Genomic DNA, 20,684 nt, shown 5'->3' with positions numbered 1-20,684 from the left:
GGATCCTCCCGGACCAGAGCACGAACCCGTGTCCCCTGCATTGGCAGGCGGACTATCAACCACTGTGCCACCAGGGAAGCCGATTCGATATTTTTATACATTACAAAATGACCACCATGATATGTCTTGTTATCATCTGTTACCATACAAAGTTATTACAATATTATTGACTATACTCCATATGCTGCACATTATATCCCTGTGGCTTTGTTATTTTATAACTGGAAGTTTGTACCTCTTAATCCTCCTCACCTATTTCACTCACCCCCCAACTCCTCTCCCCTCTGGCAACCACCAGTTTGTTCTCTGTATCTATGAGTGTGTTTCTGTTTTGTTCTGTGCATTCGTTTGTTTTGTTTTTTAGATTGCACATACAAGTGAAATCATACAGCATTCGTCTTTCTCTGTCTGACTTATCTATTTTAGTTTAATATGCTCTAGGTCCATCCACGTTGTCTCAAATGGCAAGATTTCATTCCTTTCTATGACTAAGTAATATTCCATTGTATATGTATACCACATCTTCTTTATCCATTCATGTATTGATAGGCACTTAGGTTGCTTCCATGTCTTGACTTCAGTGAATAATGCTGCAGTGATATAGAGGTGCATATATATTTTTGGGTTTTTAAAATTTTATTTATTTTATTATTTTTGGCTGCATTGGGTCTTCGTTGCTGTGCATGGCCTTTTGCTAGTTGCAGCGAGCAGGGGCTACTCTTCGTTCCGGTGTGCAGGTTTCTCACTGCGGTGGCTTCTCCTGTTGCGGAGCACGGGCTCTACATGCACGGGCTTTAGTAGTTGTGGCTCGCGGGCTCCAGAGCGCAGGCTCAGCAGCTGTGGCGTACGGGGTTAGTTGCTTGGCCGGACCAGGGCTCGAACCAGTGTCCCCTGCATTGGCAGGCGGATTCTGAACCACTGCACCACCAGGGAAGCCCCTCTATTTTTGAATTAAAGTTTTTGTTTTGTTTGGAAAAATGCCCAGAAGTGGAATTACTAGATTGAATGGTAGTTCTATTTTTAATTTTTTGAGGAACCTCCATACTGTTTTCCACAGCGCTGCACCGATTTACATACTCGCCAATAGTGCATGAAGGTTCCCTTTTCTCTTGCTGCTTTTCTCTCTTATTCTTTAATTTTTGCCATTTTAATGACTATGTGTCTTGGTGTGGACTTCTGAAGGCTAATCTTGTTTGTGACTCTCTGTGATTCCTGGACCTGGATGTTTTCAGCTCTTATTTCTTCAAATAAATTCTCTGCCCCTTTCTCTCTCTCTTCTCCTTCTGGGACCCCTATAATTCAAATGTTAGTATGCTTGATATTGTCCCAGAGGTCTTTTAAACTATCCTCATTAAAAAAAAATTTTTTTTTGTTCAGCTTGGGTGATTTCCGCCTCTCTGCCTTTCAGTTCACTGATCCATTCCTCTGTATCATCTAATCTACTGTTGATTCCAATATATTTTTTATTTCAGTTATCGTATTCTTCACCTCTGTTTGGTTCTTCTTTATATTTTTCAACTCTTTGTTAAGTTTCTCCCTGGATTCATCCATTCTTCTCCTGAGGTCTTTAAACATCTTCATGATCATTACCTTGAACTCTTTTTTTTTTTTTTGGTAGGTAAGAAGTGGATTTATTTAGAGATACACATTCCATAGACAGAATGTGGTTCATCTCAAAATGTGTGAATGGCCCTGGGAGAAACACACTCCACAGACGTGGCCATCTCAGAAGATGAGAGCACCTTGAACTCTTTATTGGGTAGATTGCTTATCTCCACTTAGCTTAATTCCTCTAGGATTTTGTCTTGTTTCTTCATTTGTAACATATTCATCTGTCTCCTCATTTTGCCTAATTCTCTGTGTTAACTTTATGTATTAGGTATTAGGTAGGTTGGTTACATCTCCTAATCTTGGAAAAGTGGCCTTAGGCAGGAGATGTCCCGTGGAGCCCAGCAGCATGCTCTCCTCCGGTCACCAGAGCTATATAGTCTAGGGTGCCCCCCATGTGGGCTGCACAGGGCCCTCTGTTGTGGCAGGGCTGGCTACTGTGGGCACACTGGTGGCAGGGCCGATCCCTGGCCTGGTTGGCTGTCCCCTGCTGGGGGGTGGGGCCAGGTCCTAGGGCTAGGGCCAGCCCACTGGTGTGCGGGGCCGGGTCTGGTGTGGCTGCCTGCTTGGTCCAGGGGGTCCTTGGCCTGCTGGTTGGCGGGCAAGCCCCAGGCACTAACAGGCGAGATGGAGGACTCCAAAATGGTACTTGCCAGCACTAGTGTCCTTGTGATAGAACAAGCCTCCCAAATGGCTGCCGTCAACATCCGTGTCCCCAGGGAGAGTCCCAGTTGCCTCCTGCCCCTCCAGGAGGCTCTCCAAGATCAGCAAGTGGGTCTGACAGTCCCTCTGTGCTGGGACTCGGAGCAGGTGAGATTTTGCGTGTGCCCTTTAAGAGCAGAGTCTCTATTTCTTACAGCCCTCCACCTCTCCTGTAGGCAAGCCCCGCTGGCCTTCAAAGCCAGACATTCTGGAGGTTCGTCTTCCGGATGCAGAACCCCCAGACTGAGGAGCTCAGTGTGGGGCTCCGCCCCCTCACTCCTTGGGGACAACCTCTGCAGTTGTAATTACACTCCTGTTTATGTGTCACTTACCCGAGTGTGGGTGTCTTGACTATACCATGTCTCCGACCCTCCTACCATCTCATTGTGGTTCTCTCTTTACATCATTAATTGTGGAAAATCCTTTCTGCTGGTCTTCAGGTTGTTCTCACAGACAGTTGCTCTGTAAATAGTTGTAATTTTGATGTGCCTGTGGGAGGAGGTGAGGTCAGGGTCTTCCTACTCTGCCGTCTTGACCACACTCTCCATTGTATAGTTTCTATTGCTGTGTCTTCAAGTCCACTGACGTTTTCCTCTGCAATATCCAATCTGCTGTTGTTTGTGTCCAGTGCATTTTTAATCTCAGCGTTGTAGCTTTCTTTTACTCTAGAAGCTTGATTGGGTCTTTTTTATTTTTTTTATTTTTTTATTTTTTATTTATTTATTTATTTTTTTTGCGGTATGCAGGCCTCTCACTGCTGTGGCCTCTCCCGTTGCGGAGCACGGGCTCCGGACGCACAGGCTCAGCGGGCATGGCTCATGGGCCCAGCTGCTCCGCGGCATGTGGGATCTTCCCGGACCGGGGCACGAACCCGCATCCCCTGCATCGGCAGGTGGACTCTCAGCCACTGCACCACCAGGGAAGCCCCGATTGGGTCTTTTTAAAATTAATTAATTAATTAATTAATGTGACTGCCTCGGGTTTTAGTTGCGGCACGCGGGATCTTCATTGTAGCATGCAGGATCTCTTGTTGCAGTGCGCGGACTCTTTGTTGCAGGCACTGGCTTCTCTCTAGTTGTGGTGCATGGGCTCACTAGTTGCGGCATGCAGGCTTAGTTGCCCCGCAACATGTGGGATCTTAGTTCCCTGACCAGGGATCGAACCTGTGTCCCCTGCATTGGAAGGTGGATTCTTAACCACTGGACCACCAGGGAAGTCCCCTTGATTGGGTCTTTTTAAAATATTTTTCATATCTCTAGTTAAATGTTCAATTTTTCCTCTACTTCCAGAACACATGGAATACAGTTATAATAACTTTTTGAATGTCCTTGTCTACTAATTCTGTCATCATGTCATTTCTGGGTCGGTTTCAATTGATTGATTTCTTTTCTCATTATGGCCTGCATTTTCCTCTGTCTTTGTATACCTGGTAATTTCTTACTGGATTCCAGATACTGTAAATTTTACCTCCTAGGGGGCTGGTTATTTTTGTGTACATACAAATATTCTTGAGGTTTGTCCAGAATGTGGTTAAGTTACTTGGAAATGGTTCAATCCTTTCAAGTCTTGCTTTAAAGTTTTATTAGATGGGACCAGAGCAGCATTTAGTCAAAGACCTCAGTGGGGGAGATCACCCAGGACCCGGCACCATGAAGCCAGAAAGCCACTGGAAAGCTTTAAGCAGGATGGGGCATGACATGCACTTTTAATGACCTCTGGATGCTTGTGTGTCCAGGGCTCAGGCCACAGACTCCTTTCCTTCTCCAGCTGTACCCTCTCCCTAGGGGCTAGTCCTGTGGCTTTGACTCCCAGACATGCATCTCCAGCTCTCTGTTCTTGCACCTGAACTTGACTTGTGTGGCTCCTTCCCCATTCCCCAATTCTGCCAGCATAGGGGAGGGAAAGTTTTCCTTGAGCCTCTTAGGACCCCTGGCTGGGTCTGAAAATTAAACGGACAAAGATTCCCAGGAGAAAAGCATACACATTTATTTAATGTAAGCTTTACTCGACATGGGAGCCTTCATAAGGAAAGAAGAGCTGAAGAAACAGAACCGAGTGTTTTTATGCTATAGTTGATGAAGAGAAGCCAGCTGCATAGAAATAGGACAGGTTAGAGGGACTTCCCTCATGGCGCAGTGGTTAAGAATCCTCCTGCCAATGCAGGGGACACCGGTTCTGAGCCCTGGGCCAGGAAGATCCCACATGCCCGGAGCAACTAAGCCCGTGCGCCACAACTACTGAGCCTGCGCTCTAGAGCCCACGAGCCACAACTACTGAAGCCGGCGCGCCTAGAGCCCGTGCTCCGCAACAAAGAGTAGCTCCCGCTCACCGCAACCAAAGAAAGCCCACGCCCAGCGATGAAGACCCAACGCAGCCAAAAATAGAAATTAATTAATTAATTTTAAAAAATCACTTTAGCCTCAGCTTTAAAAAAAACAAAAAGAAATATGACAGGTTAGAGAGTAAGAGGGAAGTGTAATAAACTTAGGGGAACTTAGCAGGGCCTCTTTGTCAGGTTCCTTCTTGTCACCACTTTGTCTTCAGAGATGAGGAAGCTCCTTTCATGGGGCGTAGGGAGAGCACCTGTCACATGAAGGTTTTATGACCTGTTTCAGGGAAGAAAGGTGGGAGGTAGGTCAGGGTGACCTTCCTGCTTCTGCCGTTTTTAAACACACTCAGCTTAAAATATTCAATATGCCAAGGTGCCATATTTTGGGATGGCCTGTTCTGAACCCCATGACCAGGCACCGCCACCTTAGCATGTGCAGATCCAGACTTTCGACTACCCCTCAGCCTGCTCCTCCCTCTTCTCTCCTCTCAGTAAAAGGCCCCACCAGCCTCATGGTCAGAAACTATAGGATCAACCTTGACCCCTAATCCCCACCCCTCATCCAGTATGTCAGCGAGTCCTGGTGGCTTGCCTTTAGGAGGAGTCTCAAAATCCAACCGCTCCTTCCCATCTGGTGCAAACCACCACTATCCTTATGAAATTGCACAGTTCAGATGGGACTCAGCCAATACTCGGATTGGGACTTGAACTCACTGGCTGGGACTGGAACCCACTGTCTTTTAATTAAGATTACACACCTGGTCTCAGGACTTAATGAAGCTCAGGTTCTTTATGTCTCAGTGCAGAAGAAATTCAGTGAGAGCCAAACTGAAAGGTAAGTGGATTTATTTAGAGAGATACACATTTCATAGACAGCATGTGGTCTATCTCAAAAGGCCAAGAGCAGGTCTGGGAGAAACACACTCCACAGACAGAGTGTGGACCATCTCAGAAGGTGAGGAGCCCACAGAGGGGGTGGTTAGTTTTTATGGGCTGGGTAATTTCATAGGCTATTGAGGGGGTGGTTAGTTTTTATGGGCTGGGTAATTTCATAGGCTATTGAGTGGGAGGATTATTCCAACGATTTTGGTGAAGGGGCGGGGATTTCCAGGAATTGGGCCACTGCCCACTTTTTGGCCTTTTATGGTTGGCCTTGGAACTGTCCTGGTACCTGTGGGTGTGTCATTTAGCTAATGTATTACAGTGAGCGTATAATGAGGCTCAAGGTCTACTGGAAGTCGAATCTTCCAGCATCTTGGACCTAGTCAGTCCTAACCAGTTTATGTCATATCCACAACAGCTCTGTGGCTATGTCATTCTTAAAGGGTTGTGCCCTTCCTCCTTCCCTCATCTTTCACTTAGCCTGGGTTACTTAGGCCCCCTCCTTCAGCTCTTGCTTCCTCACACAGGTCCTATGCAGCAGCCAGAGGGACCTTGTGAAAATGTAAATCGGATTCTTTCATGCCCCTGCTTTAAACCCTCCAGGTTTCCCACCACGGTGAAAATAAACCTCAGATCTCTAGCCAAGGCCCGTGAGGCTCAGTGGGGTGGGGCCCTAGTGTTTTTCCAGCCTCCTTTCCTTCCTTTCTTCCCCTTTCTCTTCCCGAACTTCCCTCCCCTCCACCAATTCTGGCGCACTTACTGTCACTGAATGAAGTTGTCTTCACAGAGAGGCATTTTCTGATGCCCCTCAAACGGCATTCCCACCCCCCCCCATTACTCCAGCCATAGATCTTATCACCCACCTGGCATCCCATAGTATATTGATTGTGTCTCTCCCAGGAGAACAAAAGCGCTGAGTGGGCAGGGACTTTATTTTCTACTAAACTTCAAATGCTTGAAACAGTGCACACGGAGATACTCTACAAATATTTATTGAATGAATGAATGAATGGAGTGAATGACCTTGGAATTCCAGGAACTGCTCTGACCACGAAGACCTTGTTTTGCTCTTTCCAGGGAGAGTGTTGGGGGTTGCGGCAGTGTGAGTTTTTGGAGGTGGGGAATTAAGTCTTTGGAATGGGCTCCCTTTGCTTTGTCTTCATCCCAGGCTGGGCCCTGTAGTTACAAACAAGCAAGAGTCCGCCCTATTTGCTCTCGGAGGAAACTGTAAAGTCACCACAAATTGGAGCACAGATGCGGCAGTTTGTGAGGTTAAGTGTGCTGTTTAGTTATGGAAATCAGGAGCTCCTCTGGCCCGGCTGGCTGTGCCCTTGAGGCATTAGAGAAATGTTTTCCCTAAATGTGCACTGTGGCTGTCCCAACACGGTGTCACTTTGAAGTTGAATAACCCAGAAGCCAGGAAATGTACGTTTGCTTATTATAATGGCCTTGCTGGGCCCAGAAGCAGGGCCTCATTCAATCATTCTACAAGTCAATACTGAGCATCTCTTGTGTGCCAGGCTCTGGATTCCAGAGCGGACAAGCCTGACACAGACTCTGAGGGATGGGATGCATATCCTTGCTGCAGGAATTCCTGGGGCCTTGGGCTGGGGGGAGGTAAGAACATTCTGAGGTTGTGAGCGAGGAGGGTGAAGAGACCTGGAGGTCAGGGGAGGAGGGAGGTTGTGGAAGAGTAACTGCTGCTGGTGGGCACATCACACTCTCTCAGGACCCTTTTGATTGTCTCCCAAACCTTCAGTAACATTCTCAGGGCTTCCTGTGCACTGCTGTGCACTGATGCAGGGAGAGGGCGTGAAATAGACAAGATGGTCACCAGACAGTGAGAGGTGAGCCTGAGCAGCAAACATTAGAGAGGTGGATGCAGGCAGGAGTGACAAGTGGACATCCTGAGACATCTCCCACCACAGAACAGCCAAAGGTGCTCCATAAAATAGGCAACTATTTTTCAAAATGCATGTCTGTGTTTGTAGAATGAATGAATGAATGCATGCATGCAAGGAATATCTTTAGGATGACAAACATAAAGAGGGTGCTGGAAGCCTGAGTGTTAGGGAGCCCTGAAGCTGCAGGGAGACCTCAGGTCCTTTGCACATATATTTCTGTGACCTAGATCAGAGTTTCTCAACAGTAGCACTATTGACATTTTGGGCCAGATTATTTTTGGTTGAGGGTGGTTGTCCTGTGCATTGTAGGTTGTTTGGCAGCAACTTTGGCCTCTACCCACTAGATGCCAAAGCAACTCCCTCCTCCAGTTGTGACAACCAGAAATGTCTTCTGGGGGACATGATTGTCCAGGCCCAGAAACAAAGGCCTAGAGGCTTGTTAAAGGCTCCACAAGGAAGAAGGAGACAGGTTGTGGGCACTCATGGTGGGGAGCTGAAGTTGAGACCTCTACACACACACACAAAAAAGAAAAAACAAAAACCAGGACTCTCAAAGCTACACGTTTCCTGAAAGGATAGAGAAAAAAAGTCTCCAGTGGCAAAGAGAAATGATTAGAATATTTGTCTATTTCAGCTTGTGTTCTAGATAGAAACAAAAGCCTTTTTGTTTGTAACCACAGGCCTGCCCACACAGGGGTTTAGGGTAAACATATGCATTACCTGTGTTCAAGGAAACTTCAAGTAGTGAAATTAACTCCAAGTGTATTGGTAGCCCCTGGGGCACCTGGCTGAAGCAAAAGCAAATTCTTTTGGGAGGGACATACCCTCAACTCCTGCTGTGCAGGAGTCCCACGTGTAGAACCCAGCTAAGCTTGAGTTTGCAATACAAAATTACAAAGCACATGAGGAAACAACTGCACATGAGTGAGTCAGTAAAAACAACAAATGGCCAAATTAGACCTTCAAGACTTAAGATACTGGAATGATCAGACCCAGAATATTATAAAAACAAAAACAAAACAAACCAACAAAAACTTGTTAAAAGTGTTTAGAGAAATAAAGATGCTACGAGGAAAACCAGGCAAATATGAAAGCGAACACATAGACTCAGAAATGAAAATGATAATGTTGAAATGTAAACCCAATGCACAGGTTAAACACCAGATTAAATACGGTTGAAGAGATAGTTACTGAACTGGAAAACAGATTTGAAGAAATTATTAGCCATTAACACAGCACAGAGAGAAAAATATGAGCAAGAGGAAAAAAAGACATGGGATATAGAATAAGGAATTTAACAAATGTCATCTAGGAATTCCATAGGAGATAATTGAGGGAATTGGGGGAGGCAACACTTAATGATATTCATTAGGAATTTTCCAGAAATGATAAAAATGACAAGTCCTGGGAAGGAAGCATGAAGAATTGAAGCAGAGTAAATAAAGAGAAACCCAGACCTAGAAACATTGTGGTGAAACTGCAGAAATCCAAAGAGATCCTAAGAGCAGCTGGATAGAAAAAAGTCAGATTACAAACGACTCCAGGATGAAACTGGAGACATGAACACGTGTCCTTGGGAGGCCCAGAAATTGTCTGGGGAATTGTCTGTACCTCAGGAGAAATCCTGACTACTGCCAGCATGAGCAGGTTGGGCCTCAGACTATTACTGGTAAATTATTAAAAGAAATATGATCTTAGTGTTCTCTCAAGCTGAGTCTGGTGGTTTCACAGCCCAGTCAGTGTGTGTGAGTGTGCAGGGTGGGCACACTCGGTAACCTCTGGACAGAGGTCTGGTCCACAAGCTGTGGGAGGTTACTTTTGCCTGTAGAGGGCAGAGGGCCACTTTTGGAACACTGCCTGGACACAGCTGGAGGGTGGGCAGTGAACATGAGGCAGTGTGAGAATTAGGGTGCCTGGAGTGGGCCCTGGGGGCAACAGAGACGGCCAGGGAACTAACTCTCGACCTCCAGACACTAGGGGCCACTTTTCTAATCCCCAAAGGCTTCCTGGAGGGGGTGATGGGCTGCAAGAGGAAGCTGGGAACAGTGGGTTGGGGGAAAGGAGAGGTGGGTCTGGGTGTGTGCTGGAAACTGTGGAGGGGAGGAAAGAGGCTGAGAAGGCTGAGGGGAAGCCCAGGGACTGCCTCTATTTCTGGATAAGTGCACCATCTCCCACCCCCTTCACACACACACACACACACACACACACACACACACACACACACCTCATACATACACATCCCCTTCTCCATTTTTGCTATGAATTTCTCACCAAATAAGCTTCATTAATCATCTAATAACCAGATTAATTAAGGACGCTGAAAGTAAACAGCAAGAAGGTAATTTGCTCCTGATTACTGTGTAATTGCCTGAGGATGAATTCATTTGCATATGCAAAGAAGGCTCCACACACAGCGAATGACAATGAAGAGAAGTAATTGTGTATCTGACCCAAACCCCTCCCTGCCTCCCTTCTACTTCCTGCCTCCTCCAGCCCCTCTCAACCTCTCTTGAAAGCTGGTGGGGAGGCCAGCCCTGCTCCCTGCCCTCAGCCAGCCCAGTCTGACTCCCTGCTTACCAAGCCCTCTGGCCCAGGCCGGCTCCTGCAGCTCCTTTCCCTCCCAGAGACGTGGGTCTCACAAAAGAGATTGGGAATTCTAGCCTGGGCCCTGCCTGAGTGATCTTGGCAACACACCTCCTCCCCATCGAGTTCCTTAACTGTAAAACGGACTCACACACCTGCTCTCTGTAGCCCTTAGGAGGACTCAACTAAGGGTTAGTTAGGGAGCCTTTCATAAATTGTAAAGCACTGGGCCAAAGCTTACTGAACATTATTTTTGCCTGAACCCAGTATTTGCTGAATGTGAGTTTTCAAAAGCCCCTAAGAATTCGGCCTCGTCCAGGAAGACTTCCGGTATTGTGCCCTTCAGGAGAACTGGCTTCTCTCTGGGGCAGTAATGTGCTCTTTTCTGTGGAAGAGCTGCCCCAGGGCTAGATTCCCTTGCCCTGGGGACTGGGGAGGGGTAAAGGCTCCAGGGTACCTCCTCCCTCCCCCCCCACCAAGGCTAAGCTCAGGTTTGGGGGATGGGCACCTCGTTCTAGGGCGCCCCCTGCCCCCCAGGGTCTTAGACGCCAAATTGTTTTCTGATGGCGGCCTCCGTCTCTCCTGAACTCAATTTGCGTTTTCAAAGCAGCTTATAGACGCATTAAAAAATCCATTTTCGCTCGGGATTGAATCTGTCTGGAGCGAGATCAATGCGCAGAGGCCTCTCTCCAACCCCTGCGTCTCCCCTCTTCCCCCCAACCCCTCGCGTTGCCATGGAGACCGCGGAAGCCCAAGCCCTACTCGACTCCCGAGGATCTGCTGGGCCCTTCTGCTCCCCAACATCCTTCCAGCGCCTTCCTCCACTCCCCATCCCCGCAGTCGTGGTCAGCTTAGCTACTTGGGTCAGAAACCTGTCTCTGCCACTTAACTACTGTGTGGTCTTGGGCATGTTAGTTAACATCTCTGTGCCTCAGTTAGTTCATCTGCAAAGTGGAGATAGTAATTGTACTGACCTCGTAGCGCTGTCATGGGGATTAAATGATTCAAGTATACAGTACTTAGAAGAGGGGTGGTACACAGTGAGTCTTCAAGAAGTGTAAGCTCTTATTACTCAAACCTCATGCCGCAGTTTTTATGGAGGGGGAAGTCCCTGTGTGCAGGTCTGTCTCTCCTTTTCCTTCTGTTCTCTCAGAGCAGCCCCAGCCCAGGAGCTCGTGGGCCTCCTGCAACTTCTCTCTCCAGATGTCCTTGGCCAGAAGCACACGGAGGGCAAAAATCTCCAGCGCTTTCCATCTGTGTTCCAATCTTTGTGAAATAGGACACCTGTGTGGGCAGAGAGATCACCCCTCGTCACTATTCCACCACCCCTCTCTTGTCTCTGGCCTCTCTGACTGTCATCCTCTCACCCCTGTGCTCCCTTAGTTTTACCCTCAAGCCCTCTGGCTGCCTCTGAAGCCCCTTGCTTTTGCTCTGGTCTCCAGAGAGATCCTTAGTGGACAGGTGGGGCTAGGAGGAGGGAATGACTGGCCTGGCCTGGGTTTTGGATGAAGCAGATTCTGGAGCTGGAGGGACCTGGGCTGCCCAGGTCACACCCCCGCTGGCAGCGACTCCTCATTAGCAAGCACCTTTGATTCTGTGTGGCTCAGCCCAACAGTGCAACAGCCCGGTGTCCCTCTGGGGAAAAAAAACTGCCTTTGATGCCTCAGGAAGCTGTTCACACACACACACACAGAGGACCAGCCCCTCTCACCAAAAGCTGGGTGAGTCCCCTTCCCCCATCATCTCCTTTCTCAGCCCCCTCCCTCCCTCTGGTACCCATGATGGGACCAGGCTGGTTGGAGGGACAAAGAAAATCCTTTCTCCACTGAATTGCAGTGGTGTCTTTGTCGTAAATCAATTGACCGTACATGGGTGGGTCTATTTTTGGGTTCTCTCTATTCTCTTATACTGGTCTATTTATTTACCCTTACACCAACATCACAGTGTCTTAATGGCTGGAGTTTTATAGAAAGTTTTAAAATCAGGGAGTTTAAGTCATTCATCTTTGTTCTTCATGATCCTCTTGCCTATTTTAGGTATTTTGCAGTTTCATGTATGTTTTAGAATAGGCTTGTCGATTTCCACAAAAAACTTGCTGGAACTTTGACTGGAATTTTGCTGAATCTACAGATCATTTTGGGGAGAATTGACACTATCGATATTGAGTCATCTAGTCCAGGAACATGGTGTAGCTCTCTATTTATGAATGTCTTCCTTAATTTCTCTCGGCATCCTGCTTTCTCTTTTAAATCCCACTGCATTCTGGCACTTGGTGGAAATTAACTTCCATCCCTGCGACTGCTGTTGCTTGAAGGCAGTTTGTTGTCCGGTTGCAGCTCTTCAGGGAGACACCAGGGACGAGGTCCTGGGAGAGGGAGAGGGGCAGGTGGAGAGAGCTAAGAGGGAAGGGGACACCCGGGACCCCAGCCTCAGTCCTGACCACTGAACAACCCTCTTGTGGAAACTCTGCTCTGAGCTCAGCAATTTCACAGAACTCTTAACCTCAGTTTTCCTATCTGTGCTTGATAAATCATATTGGTGTTTGTTTCTATCCTCAAGGGAAGACCGATGCCACCAACGTGGATATAGAACTGGAAAGCACCAGGCTCATGACTAGCACCCTCCAGTCATGCTTTTTCCCCCCTTTTAAGGACAAACTGAGAGTGTGCCTTAGTAATCCAAGAGATGGAAAAAGAAAGATGATATCTGGGCAGAAAGTTTGAATAGACAGTGGAGGCCTGGTCCAAGTACCTTGCTGACTTTCTATTCCTCTTGTTACTACTGGACTTTTCATTCTCTCAATACACTTGCATTGTGTTCCATCCATCCATCCAGGCCCTGGCACCCACAGTCCCCCTCGCCTTGGGCCTCCTTGGCTGTTGAGGGTCAGATGCCTACAGGCTGAGCCCCCCGGCTCTGCCCATTCAACTGAGCGTGTTCACCGAGGCCGGGGTGAGGGGTCCCTGCCAGCTGGTGCCCCTAAACCAGGGTGTGCTGGCCCCTCCCAGGCTGGTCACTGCTCCACCTGTACAGGCCTCTGGGTTTGGCCTTAAGTGCTAAAAGGAGCTAATTAAACCGTTGGCAACTCTTGCTTTGTTTCCTAATCACTGACTCTGTGCTGACAGAAGCAGTTTCTTCCAGATTATTCTTAAAGGGGGTGAACCCTTTTCCTACCTAACATTTTCAATACAATTACATGGAAGAGAGTGATTTTAAAATACACTTCACTAAGCACTTTCCTTTTTACTTAAAAAACACTTTTATAGCACTTGTCATGGGCTAAGAACCTTACAGATGTGATCTCATTTAGACCTCACACTCACCCTGTTATTGTCACCCCCATTTTTTAGGTGAGAGGCACCCATAGGGTAATCAACCTGCCCATGGTGGGCAGCTAGCAGGGGACAGAGCTGGGATTCAAGCCCAGGCCACCTGGCTCCACAGCCTTGTGGTTCAACCCTAGCCCTGGTGGCCCCCTTGGAAACATCGCCCTTGGCCATCTGGCCTCAGAGTGGAGCACTTGGGGGCTTCCCCTCCTGTAACCCTCTACTGGGCCTTTAGCCCCAAGCTCCAGGCCCTCTTCAGGAACAGGACTTGCCGCAGTCTGGTTCCTGGCCCACAAGATCCAGGCTGGGGAGTTCCATAAGAGGCAGTTAGGCATTATGGCATTTGGCTTTGAGTAAAAAATCAGGGGACTTGGCAGGCAAAGAAGGCAATGCTCTGGATTCCTGGCACAAAACAGCTTATGTGCATACCTATTAACTAGGGCTGGCAGGCAGGGCTGGCAGAGGGGGTCCAGGGCTGTGGGTTGGGGGGACTCAAAGGGAGGAAGTGCCAGGGCAGCCTGCCTGATTCACTCCCTTTGAACCTCGTCTAACATTGTCCTCCCTAGCTGATGGAGAGACCAAGGGAGATCAAGGATACACTCAGGATTCAGGATGCACACCAGGTGCTAAGCAGACTCCTACCTCAGGACCTTTGCACTTGCTGTCACTTCTGCCTGGACCACTCTTTCCCCAGACACCCACATGGTTCACCTTTCACCTCCTTCTAGTCTCTGCTTAAATGTCATCTCCTCAGAGAGGAACCCCCGACCACCCCATTTAAAATAGCACACACTCCCCAGGCCTCTGTCCTCTGGCTTTGCTTTTTCTTCATAAGTGCTGTGAAAACATTATATGCATCTGTTGCTTATTTATTTATTGTCTGTCTCTTTCCCACTAGACTATAAACTCCATGACAGTAGGCACTTTCAACCCTTCTTCATTACTGTATCCTCAGTGCCTGGAACATGTCTGACATAGTATGTGCTCAATGAATACTTGTTGAATGATTGATTGGTGAGTGCTGAGAGGCTGGATGTGCTGCCCTGTGTCTCTGTGCCCTCATCTCCTCGACTACACAAAGGTGAGACGGCGGCTGTTCTCCTATCTGACCGGGGAGTGTCTGTAGTTGTCAAAATAGGTTGAGTTATGCTGCGGTAACAAACAAGCCCAGAACCTCGGTGCTGAGCTCTGATTTCCCTGGGTCTTTCCTCTATCTCATCTTTCATGGTGTTTCATGTCTTTCATCTCTCCTCATGATAAGAAAAGGCTGAGAGAGGGTAATGGGGCCGTGACATGCCACTGTTCTTTCTAGATCAGTCATATCTGTAGGTTATGAGTTCTTGGAATTGCCCCTGATTGCCCTACCCTCCCAAATCTGACAGCTAGAAACTGAATCCAACCACTTGTCCCACTTGAGTCTTTACACCTGGGCTTCTGACAGCTGTGTCCTCTTTTAAAGGAAGCACAGAGACAGACCCTTTGACGAGCAGGGGCAAATCCATGCTGATGGCTGAATAGTTATCAGTGAACTTAGGGCCTAATAGGAGAGACAGGCAACAAGCAGCAGCAAGGCCAGTTTCCCAACCCCTGCCCCCCCCCCCCACACACACACAGCTAATGGGGGCCCCACCTTAAGCCAGGAGTTGCGACACACAGAGATAGGCTAGGGTGGGGCAAAGCCCGCGCAGAGTGGGCACACAGAGAAGGGGCTCCTCACCCCTGGGTGGCGGTTCAGGTAGGGCTTCCTGGAGGAGGCGATGCCTGGACTGAAGCTCAGAGGTTGCAGCTTTGAGCCTGGTGATGGGCAGGGAAGCTGCAGGAGGAGGATGGAAGGGAGGGAGAGGTAGAGGGACTGGGGCTTTGGAGCAGTGCCTCTGGAGACCCGAGGATTGAGTGAGGCTTCTCTGCAAACCCGCTGGGGGAAAACCAATACCTAGTCGGTCCCCAGGTACTGCACCTGAGCGCCATGTTCAGAAACTCTGGAACAAAGCAGGCTTCCCAAACCTCGCTGGAGGGAGCAGAGGCTGCCACAATCCCCACGGAGGGGAATTTAGCAATGCCTTTCAGAATTAAAGGTGGCTTTCCCTCCCAGCCTCACATCCCACACCTCCCTGAGGGCCTGGGGAGGCTCTGTCCTCTTCAAGCTCGGATGGGGTGGACGCCCTCCCCCCAGAACCGCCCTCACCGGCCTGCCCGCACGGCGTCAAGGCCCTGTCCTCTCTCCCTCTGGGGCCTCCTGTCCTTCTGCTTCTTCCTCCTGACCCTGCGGCCACCCCAGGCACACCACCGTTTCCTGACTGAGCCTGCTCTCTCCCACCCCCGGCCTTGTGGGAACTGTTCCGATCTCCACCTGCCAGAACCCTGCTCCCATTTCAATACCTCACCAAGACGCTACCTCCTGCAGCCCCAGTCAGAGCCTCACCTCTGGAAAGGGCCACCAGAAGGACACTGGAGTCACCAGGAGGGCCGACTAGAAAGGGTGGCAAGGAAGCCCATGGGTTAAGGACCTAAAGAAAGATCTGGACCAAGAGGACCAAGGGACCAAGGAGAGCCCAGGAGGATACCTCCTGGCCCCATCTATCCTCAAGTATTCAGGAGCTGGGGGGTGGTGCAGGAGAGGGGCTTAGCAGTTACGGGGAAGGAACCAGCCAGGCTCCACAAGGCCCTGAGGTGGAGGAAGGTTCTAAGAAGATGGTGGCAGTTTGCGGAGGGAGGGCATTAGATCTGAGGGGACTCGCTGAGCAGGTGGGGTGCGGGTCAGTGGCTGATGGGCAGCAGGGAAGCTATGGGGATGTTGAGGCGATGAGGGGAGGTCCCTAGAGGGGACCTCCTTTGATTGCCTGGGTCAGCCCCAGGACGCAGTGGCTCCCAGAGGGGTTTTTATAAATTTATTTATTTATTTATTTTTGACTGTGTTGGGTCTTCGTTTCTGTGCGAGGGCTTTCTCTAGTTGCGGCGAGCGGGGGCCACTCCTCATCGCGATGCGCGGGCCTCTCACCATCTCGGCGTTTCTTGTTGTGGAGCACAGGCTCCAGACGCGCAGGCTCAGCAGTTGTGGCTCACGGGCCCAGTCGCTCCGCGGCATGTGGGATCTTCCCAGACCAGGGCTCGAACCCGTGTCCCCTGCAGTGGCAGGCAGACTCTCAACCACTGCGCCACCAGGGAAGCCCCCAGAGGGGTTTTGATCAAGGGGTTTCTCTCAATCAAGGAGCAAGCAGTACAGGGAGCAGGCTGGTCTTGGGATAAGACAAAGACTGTTGTGTGTGCGTTATGTTTGCACTTGCCTGGACCACTGTCAGTGGGTTACACAGAAGCTGCTAGGAGGATTTGGGTGGCTAGAGGATGGGATGGAGGCCAAGGTCGCCTTTTAACAAACATTTTATTATAAAATTTTTCAAGCATACAGAAAGGTTGAAAGAGTTGGACAGAGAACACCCATCTATCCACCACCTGAATTCTGCAATTGACATCTCACTAGGTTGACTTTATCCCACATCTCTCAGTTCACCCACCCATCTTATTTTTTGATGCATTTCAGAGTAAGTTGCAGACATCAGTATACTGCACCCCCTACACTTCTGCTTGCGCAGCATTAACTAGAGCTCAGTATTTGTTTACAGTTCTTTTTTTGTTTGTTAGCCATGTTTAGAGATAATACTTACATAAAGTGAAATGCACAAATCTTAAGTAGATCATTCCTTGAGCTTTGAAAAATGTATGCACCTGTGTAATCCATCCTCTATCGAGAAAGAGAACATTACATCACCGCAGAAAATTCCCTCATGCCTGTCCCAGAGAATCTCCACCAGAGACTCTTCACTGTACATCTTTTGTATGACTGATGTTTACCAATCTCTGTTCTCCCCTGGAGCACATGGCTGCGGAGGGGAAGACCACGTTTCCCAGTCTTCCTTGTAGCTTCATGGTTATGATTAAGTTCTGGTCTGGGGAGTGTAAATAGAAGCATTGTGAGGCAGGTTCTAAAAACCTTCCTTAAAGACAGCTGGTGTGTCCTTGGCCCCTTTCCTTGTCCTCTCTGCCTCCTTGCTGTTGCCTGGGACACAGCTATCATGGCCACCATAGTGGACCATGGAGGAAGGGACACACCCAGGACGGTGGAGCAGTGAGCCAGAAGGAGCCTGGGTCCCTGAACTCTCTGAGGTGTAGGACCGTCCTGGATCACTTGCTTACTCCAGACTTTCATGTGAGAGAGAAATAAACATCTACCTTGTCTCAGCCACTGTCAAATGACGGTCTCTGTTACAGTCAAAGCTAGTCTTTTTTTGGCCGTGCCTTGCAGTGTACGAGATCTCTGTTCCCTGACCAGGGATCGACCCCAGGCCCCCTGCATTGGGAGTGCAGAGTCTTAACCACTGGACTGCCATGGAAGTTCCCAAACCTAGTCTTAATGGCAAATTTTGTGTCTTTTAAATGTTGTACTATGTGCATTTATTACCTGTTTTAAAAAGTAAATTATAATACCAGATTAAACAGAAAAAAATAAAAAGAGATTCTGCTGTAGAGACTGTGACTGGTCCCTCCCACCCAGGCAGAGGAGTGATAAAGGGGCAGTCGGTTCTGTTATTTACTAATGAGAATGGGTGTCGTGTGGCAGAGGCCCAAATTAAGAGGGGCTTAAACAAGATAGAAATGTATTTCTCTGCATGTGAAAACCCGAGCCAGCCAATACCATGGATTTGTGACCAGCTCCCACTCACCCATATTTCACATCGTGCAGTGGCCACAGTTTCTGAACATTGGGCCTCACACCTGAGGTGGCCACAGGGCATTGTTACCTTCCAGGACACGTAGGTCCCCCTCTGGTCCACACCGTGGGAAACCCTCTGACACCTGCCTGGACCCTGGGCAGGGGACTTTCCCGTCTGAGGCAGAATCTTGCGAATGTGGGTGGCTCCTAACACGGACATCTCAGCCTGGACCAGCTCCTAGCTTGTGCCTGTGGGCTGGCTCCAGGCTGCCATCTCTGTCCCCAGACAACCCTCTTGGGCTTCCAGGGCCCTCTTTCTGGGGCCTTGGGGATTTGGAGGTGAGATTTCCTTACTCAGTCCCTCAGCAGTTTATCGACTGGACTCTTGCCCTCTTGCTAATGTTCGGTGGTGTTCACTCGCCAAATCTGAATATTCTTAGGCCAGCCTCACTTGCAGCTGTCGGATTCTGTGTCCTCTGCCCTCTCAGACTTACCCTCGGATCCCAGCTGTGATGGTTCCACTCCCTCCTCACTCCCCCAACCAAGGTTGGGGAGTCTGAGCCTTGGCTAATGGCTCTCATTCTGGGGCCATCAGAGAGACTGTCTGGCAAAACTACTCCTTAAAAATCACTCTTGGAGAGGCTTCCCTAGTGGCGCAGTGGTTAAGAATCCGCCTGCCAAGGCAGAGGACACGGGTTCGTGCCCTGGTCTGGGAAGATCCCACATGCCATGGAGCAACTAGGCCCATGTGCCACAACTACTGAGCCCATGAGCCACAACTACTGAGCCTGTGCGCCTAGAGCCCGTGCTCCACAACAAGAGGAGCCACCACAATGAGAAGCCCGTGCACCACAACAAAGAATAACCCCCGCTTGCCGCAACTAGAGAAAGCCTGTGCACAGAAACGAAGACCCAACATAGCCAAAAAAAAAAAAAAAAAATCACTCTTGGAATTGGGGACTGTCATCAGACTGGCAACAATAATTTTAGTAACAGTAATAATAATAACAGTTTTATTACCAGTGTCAGTGGGATATTATCATTATTGTTATTAGAGCTACTGCTTTGTAAAATACCTGCAAGGTGACAGATGCCTCTCTGAGGCAGGGATTGTTTGCTCCCATTTTACAGATGAAGCAACTGAGGCTCAAAGCTGTTAACAGACACTCCCAAGGGTTGAAATCAGGTCCAAAGTGTTTGGCTGCTCTGCAGCTGTGTCCTTCCCAAGGTCAGGAAACAGGCCTGGAGTCCAGACCAGCTCAGCTGCTTGCCAGCTGTGCCACCATGGGCAAGCCCTTTGCCTTGCCAGCCTCGGTTTCCTCACCTGAAAAAGTGAGAGGGAGGATGCCTGGGACTCAGCGACGTGATAGAGCCCTTCCTCCATCATGGTGTGATCCTCCCATCTGTCTGCTGGGCTCTTCAGAGTAGGGCTTCCTCAGGGCCTGGGTCCCCATAACCTCAGTCAGTGCTGCGTCTTGATAGATAGACACACCTTGGAGGGACCCAAGGGTGGGGAAAGCAGGTGTCATAGGGGCTCCTTAGGGGGGGATGGGGAGGAGGACTCGGAGGTGAGAACAGGGAGGGTGTGGTCATGAGGGGTAGGATGGGACAGAGATCTGAACAAGCTGGGATGGCAAGAAATTGGGGCAGAGAGAGGAGAGTTTCAGCTCAGGCCAGAGGGCCCTGGGCAGCCTTGGGGAGGTGACTCTGGGTAGCATGCCGCCACAGAACAGGCCAAGATGCAGGGGACCACGACATTGGGGTCTGGATCCTTGTGAGCCTCTTGTAGCATGGGGTCCCCTAGTCCTGGCTGGCAACCCACCCCCTCAGGAATGCCTTCCCCACCACCCTGGATTCCTCCCGCCCCTGCACCCTGACAGCACGCGAGGTCGGGGAGGGGGGGAGCAGTGGTGATGGGGAATCCAGGGCCATGAATTACAGATAAACCTGTCAGCCCTTGGTGCAGCCTTCGGGGGGGCGGGTGGCAATTTGGAGAGCAAACTCTAGGTTGTTTACCCAATGGAGAATCTCAGGGTGGTTATTTACTTTTCTGCGATTCTGGGAGGGGGAGAAAATGAGCATGTGGCCTCGAGGGGCCTCAGCAAACAGAGGAGAGGCGTCTGTGTGTTAACTGATTCTGTCAGCGGGCTCCCGGAGGCGATTGGCATGCACAGCGGGTATGGGGAGCCAGAGGGAAATGTGGAATCAGTGAGGCCGGGCCACCATCCACCAGCCCACTGTCTAGATGAGGAGACTGTGGTCCAGAGAGGGGAGGTCACTCCTCTGAGGTCACACAGCCCAAATAGAGCTGGACCTGTCCACGGGGCCCAGGTCCCAGAATGGGGAGGAGGAGCGTGGAGGGAATGCATTTCTGGGTGAGGGGCTGGGGCTGCTTAGCCACTGGGCACCTGGGGCCAGGCTGGGCACTGCTGCCAGAGCCCCGCTTTGCTAGCTTTGGTGTCCAGGACCCTGGCAGACGTGGGCTCTGGTCCCAGACCTCTCGGCGTCTCTGTTTCTCTGACTGCAGTGTGGGGATGAGAAGATTCAAGAAGGTTCGCTAGCTGTCAAGGAGTGCCTGGGAGGTTCCCAGGTACTGATGGAGTTTTGTAGAGTTTGAAGAGCTGACTAGAAACGCAGAGTGT

This window comes from Mesoplodon bidens (assembly GCF_964165515.1).
Source record: "Mesoplodon bidens genome assembly, chromosome: 10".
In the NCBI taxonomy this organism is placed as follows: Eukaryota; Metazoa; Chordata; class Mammalia; order Artiodactyla; family Ziphiidae; genus Mesoplodon; species Mesoplodon bidens.
Note: the sequence above shows the minus strand (reverse complement) of the source record.